At 48.4% G+C, this 6,000-nt stretch overlaps 1 protein-coding gene across 5 annotated transcripts in view; it reads left to right on the plus strand.

Annotated features, from left to right (window-relative positions):
* HOXB3 (homeobox B3) overlaps positions 1 to 6,000 on the plus strand; it is an 80,789-nt gene that overhangs the window by 54,471 nt on the left and 20,318 nt on the right. For 4 of the 5 annotated variants that reach the window (XM_041402301.1, XM_041402302.1, XM_041402300.1 and 1 more), the window contains one exon: positions 2,746 to 2,810. The gene's annotated coding sequence lies outside the window, so the exon portion shown is untranslated. Of the gene's footprint in view, positions 1 to 1,492; positions 1,779 to 2,745; positions 2,811 to 6,000 lie in introns of those variants that run through there. The other variant, XM_041402303.1, reaches the window with a different exon arrangement.

Consider the following 6,000-nt stretch of genomic DNA (forward strand, 5'->3'; position numbering starts at 1 on the left):
CCAGAATGGGACACAGAACCGGGAGGGGACCCCAGAGCCGGGAGAGACCCCAGACCCAAAATGGGATCACGAACCTGGAAAGGATCCCAGACCCAAAATCCACAGAGGACCCCAGACCCAGAATAGGACACAGAATCAGGGGGGACCCCAGACCCACAACGGGACCCGGAACAGGGAAGGGACCCCAGACCCAAAATCCACAGGGGACCCCAGACCCAGAATGGGACACAGAACCGGGAGGGGACCCCAGACCCACAACGGGACCCGGAACAGGGAAGGGACCCCAGACCCAAAATCCACAGGGGACCCCAGACCCAGAATGGGACACAGAACCGGGAGGGGACCCCAGAACAGGGAAGAGACCCCAGACCCAGGGTGGGCGCTGGGGCTGTGGAAGGCAGAGCCCCTCCCCCACCCCGGTGCTGCCCCTTCGGGACGGGTCCTGCCCGGGGGGGGGGGGGGGGGGGGGGGGGGGGGGGGGGGGGGGGGGGGGGGGGGGGGGGGGCTGGGCTGGCACAAAACCTCCCCAAAAGATTTTTTTTTTGGTTTTTTTGGCAGCTCCTCAGACCCTCAGGGCTCTGCCTCTCCTTCCCACCGGCTCCAAAATCCCAAATTTTCCTCCCTGGTGCCGCCAGAACGGGATTTGTTTGGGTCAGGGGGGTCCGGAGCAGCATCTCCCCCCCTCCCCAGACCCCCAAACCCCCTCCCTCACCATTTTTTTTTCTTTATTAACTCACTAAAACCTTTCCCCCCCCCCAGCAGCGGCCGATAAAACCCTGGGGAGGATTCGGGGGGGGGTGGGGGATAATTGGCTATTTCGAGCGGCTCGAGCGAGCGGAATTTCATTGATTTCTGAGCAATCAGCCCTTTCTCCTCGCCTGTCATCTCCGCCGAAGGTCCCGGTCCTTCATCACCCCGAAAGAAATCCGCGCCCCCTTTTCCCCCTCGCGGGCCGATCCTTCCCGGAGAGGAAGCGATTAAAGCCCCTAAACACGAGTCAGCAGCGCCTTAATTCGGAATTTATTGCGGCCGGCAGGGGAGGCTTATTTCACATCAAAGCCTCGCTGAGAGGAGGAAAAAAAAAAAAATTAACATTAAAAAAAAATAAAGGCGGAAATTCGAGGTTTAGGCCAGGGGCAGCAGAGGTTCCCCCGCTTTTTTTTTGTGATGTGTTTTATGTGGTTTTGGGGTTTTGATTCGTTTGGAGCCCCCCGGCATCGCCCCCGGCTCGCTGATCCAGGCCCGGAGCCGCTTCATTTTTTTTTTTTTAAATTTAGAAAACCCGAGGCCAACACGAGTGGAGACAAAAGGGAAAAGAGCTCGGTGGCTTCGCAGGGAAAAGTTTGGCAGCGGGGAGCGTTTGCTTTGAAGTTTTCTCTCTTTTTTTTTTTTTTTTTTGGCCGTGCGGGGAGGAGGGAAAGGAGGGGGACACGAAAGAAATAAAAGGCAACAAGGGCGTTCCGACACTTCCCTGCTCGCAGCCGTCCCGAGATGAAAAGCGAGGCTATAAATCAGAGCCGGGGTGGCGATTTCACTCCTTTTTTTATTTATTTTTTATTTTTTTTCCCTTTTTCTTCCTTGTTTTTTAGCGCAGATATGAGGGGAGGGCTCAAGGAGAAGCCCCCCCCCATTTCGGATGCCAAATCCGCCTGGGATTTTTTTTTCTTGGCTGCTCGCGCGGAGCTCGGGACCCTCGGGGGGATTCTGCCGGCGATGGGAACCCACCGGGGGTGGGGGCGCAGGCAGCGACCCCCCCAGCCCCTCTCCCCACCTTTGGGGTGTGTTTTTGGGTTTTTTTTTTTGAGGATGGGGAAGATTCCCCCCCCCCGATTCCCGGCGGGTTTTGGGGAGGGGGATCCGCGCCCAGCTCCCAATTCCCGGCGCTGGGCTAAAAAAATCGCCTGGATTTGGGGTTCCCCGCAGCTCCCAAAAAATCCCAAAAACCCCTGGAAAAGGGGGGATTTAACCCTGGGATTCTCTGGAGGGCTGAAAAAACCCCCCAAACCCCTCGAAAGGACTTTAATTAAAGTCATTAAACCCTTTAATAACGGGTTTCAAGAACTTTAACTCCCTCCCTTCTCTGCCTCTCGCGCTCTCCTCGTTTTTTTTTTTTTTTTGTGTTTTTTTTTCCCCCTTTTCCCGAGACATATGGAATCAATTTCCAGCCCTGACACTGAAGGCTGGCCAATTCCTACTGGCTCGAAAAAAGCAGAATCCATTTGGTTCCCTTCTCCCCGGCACCCCCTGTCACTCACTGTTCCTCCCTCTTGCAACATTTTAAGTCTTCATAAAGAGAAACAGCTTTCGGGGCAGATCCCGGCCGCTCGGGACAGGGGGAGGGTTTTTTTGGTTTTTTTTTGGGAGTTTTTCCCCTTTTTTTGTTTTTTTTTCCAGAGCAGAACGAGCGCTCGCCCCCTCATCCTCACCCTTGCCGCAATTTGGGTTTTTTTTGCTTGAATTTTTAATTTTTTTTATTGCAGAGCCGTTCTGTTCGAACCGAACGAGTAAAAAAAAAACCCAAAAAAACCCCAACCAATAATTAAAATTAAAAAAAAATACAAAGCTTCTTTGAGGAAAAAAAAAAAAAAACCCAAAAAAACCCCAACCAATAATTAAAATTAAAAAAAAAATACAAAGTTTCTTTGAGGAAAAAAAAAAAAAATTTAAATAAAAAAAGAATCCCAACCCCACCGAGATCCGACGGGGGTGGAATAAATGAGATTTTTCTTAATTTTCCTGCTCCAGTGAGGAATCCTCTCCACCCCGAGCCGGCTTTTCCTCCTTCTCCTCGGAGTCCTGGAGTCTGGCAGGTAAGAAGTTCAAAAACAAAATAAATAAATTAGCGCGGCCCGGGCCGCGAGCTGTAATTAATTGCTCCGAGCGCTTTGACAAGGCTCCGAATTAAGAGCGACGCGAGGCTGAAGAGGAGCAAAAAAAATTCTCCGGAATTACCAGCTCCTTTCCAAACTCGCTTTTTCCCCTCCTAAAAAGTCCTTTTATTCTTATTTTTATTTTTATTTTTTTTACCCCTGGGCGTTTGTCGAAGGTTTCTCGCCTTCTGTGTGGTTTGACAAGGCGAAAAAAAGAGCAAAACCCCCCCAAAAAAACCCATAAAAAGCTTTGGAAAAGCGGCTGTTCAAGCGCAGGGCGCTCGGGCCGTGATTTATGGCCCCACCGAGTTTTTTGTTTACTCGGAGCAAACCCTAATTACAACAAAAAGCGGGGGAAAAATAGGAAAAAAAAAGAGTTTTCCCAAACTCGAGCGCGTTTTCCCTCCTCCAGATGCGCCCCACAAACATCTGGAGGCTCGCGCTGCTTCTCCTCCTCTCCGGATGTCGAGGCTCCTGAAAATTCGGATTTTTTTGGGTTTAAAAAGCTCAGATTTGGGAAATGTTCACTCTGGAGTTTTTTTTGGGAGAGGGAGGGGCGGCGAAAACGCCTCCAAAGCTGGCGGGGAGGGCGTGGGAACAGCGGAGGTTTCATTTTCTGTGGATTTCTGCTGCAAATTTCTGTCTCAGGGATAAAAAAATAAATAAAAATAAATCCCAATCCCTCCTCCCCCAGCAAGGCCCGACTCGATTTTAGAGGCGAGACAGAAAAATCCTTTGTAGGGTAAGGAAAAGGGGGAAAAAAAACCCAATAAAACCCCTCAGAAAATCGAATTAAAGCGGCAAAGTTTGGGTGTAAATATCAAGAATTTGCGCTCTCTGCTGGGGGAAAAAAACCAAAAAACCCCCTCAGAAAATCGAATTAATGCGGCAAAGTTTGGGTGTAAATATCAAGAATTTGCGCTCTCTGCTCTCCTCTGGCAGCGAGAAAATAATTCCAAAATTTCCTCATCCATCGGGAAACCGGGAGAGTTTGGGCTCGGCTCTTTCCCCAGGCCAAAAGCTGATTTTATTTTCCTTTTAATTTCTTTATTTTGACGACGATGATGATTATTTTATTATTTTCTGGAAATCGCCCTGCCTCCCATTTCTCCACTTCCGGAATTATCTCCGTTCTCCTCCAGCCAAACTTGAATTTTTAATTTCTTTTCTTTATTTTTTTATTTTATTTTTTAACCCGAGCGCTCGAGCGAAACCCGAGGAGAAACCTCAGGCCCTAAGTGGCCGGAATTTCATTGATTTTTTTATCATAAATCACGTGAAGAAGCGAAGTTTTGCCCGAGGGAAATTGATATTAATGGACATTTTCTGATCTTTCACCGGGCGCATTTTTAGGGAATTTATTGGATTTCTTTCCCCACTTTTCTAAGCTGGCGTTTCTCCCACTCTCCCCAAAATAATCCGAATTTTATTCCCGGTTTCTCTGTGGAATAGGGAGCTCAGCTCCTCGAGGAGGAATTTTATTTTAAGGGGGTTGAGCGCCGAAAAATGAATTTTTTTTGGGATATTCCCCCCCTTCATGCGTTGTTGCAGTTTCTGGGGGTGCCGGGATGCTCAAATTTTGTCGAAATTTGGATTTTTTCGCCCGGATTTTGTCAGGAATAGGATTTAACCCCTTCGCTGCCCCCGCTCTCAAATTTGCCGCGATTAAAAATTAACCCGGAGCGCGGGATGGCCGCGGGCCCTGGGAAGCGCTGATGAGGAACAAAACCAAAAAAAAAGCGGATTTTAACCCAAAAAAAGCCGCGCGCGGGTGGTTCTGAGGCTGTTTTTGGCTGCGGCGCTCAGGTGGAGAAATCCTGGCGGTGAAACCATCCCGGAGTGAAAAAAAAAATCGAATTTCTCTGCGCCGCTTTTCCCTTCCTGCGGATTTTTGTCTCTTTTTGAGGGAAATCCCTCTTTTTGAGGGATTTTTGTCCTTTTTGAAAGGAAGCTCCGCTCCTCCCGCAGCTCCTTCCTCGCTCATTCCGGGATCCAGGCGCGGATTCCTGCGAAGAAAAATAAAATTAAATTCACCCAATTCCTCTTTTTCCCCACAAAAACGGCCGTGGGAAAAGCTCTGAGGAGAAAAGTTTTGAATCTTAATTTTCCTCCCTTTTTATTTTTATTTTTCCTCGTATTTTTTTTTAATCTTTTGGAGGAGGGTAGGGGTTGAAAAATAGAAAAAAAAAAACGAAAAAAACGGGGAAAAAACGGGAATCGCCGCTTCCTTTCCGGGGCCATCCCCAGGATTTGGGAGGCAGAAAAAACCCCAAATTTTTCTTTTTTCCTGACCCCAAATCCCGGTTTTTCTCCCGGATTTGCCAGCCGTGCTTGGCGCTGCCGCCATCCCCGTTCGTGTCAAAGAGGAAAAAGGGAAAAAAATTAAAATTAGGAGGGAAAATAATTTAAAAAATTAAAAATAGAAGGAAAAAAAGCGGGGTGGAGCTGGGGCTCGGCTCCCGGGGAGCTCTGGGCATCCTCGGGATTCCCAATTCTCGCTAAAATGGGAAAAAAAAGCCAAAAAAACCCCCAAAACTTTGACGTGTTGGGTCACGTGGGCGCAGAATTCCAGCGGTGATTTGGGGAAAAAGGGGAGGGGATGAGGGGAGGGGGGTGGGGATTCCCATCCCTGCCCCCACTCTTCCCCCCCAAAATCCCCCCCAAAAAAATCTTCCCCTCATCCCTTGTGGAACTCGGAAGGGATTTTTGGGTGCCCCAAAATTCTGGGGGTCCCAAAAAATCCCGGGGCTCCCCCCAAAAATAAATCTTGTTATTTTTGGGTGTCCCAAAATATTGAAGCCCCGAAAAAATCCCGGGATTTTTGTGTGCCCCAAAATCCTGGGGATCCCCAAAAAATCCTGGGGATCCCCAAAACCGCCTGGGATTTTTGGGTGTCCACGTGCCCCCATCCAGGCGTGGTTTTGCGGCCGTTTTTTTTGGCTTTATTTTGATTCTTGGGGTGTTTTTTTTGGCTTTATTTTGATTTTTGGGGTGTTTGTTTTGCTTTATTTTGATTTTTGGGAATTTTTTTGGCTTTATTTTGATTTTTGGGCTTTTTTTTTTTTTTTTTTTTTTTTTTTTTTGGTTTTTGGGGGGTTTTTTGGTTTTTTTTTTTTTTTTGGGGGGTTTT

The sequence above is a fragment of the Onychostruthus taczanowskii genome, unplaced genomic scaffold (assembly GCF_017590055.1).
Source record: "Onychostruthus taczanowskii isolate IOZ18803 unplaced genomic scaffold, ASM1759005v1 scaffold197, whole genome shotgun sequence".
Classification (NCBI taxonomy): domain Eukaryota; kingdom Metazoa; phylum Chordata; class Aves; order Passeriformes; family Passeridae; genus Onychostruthus; species Onychostruthus taczanowskii.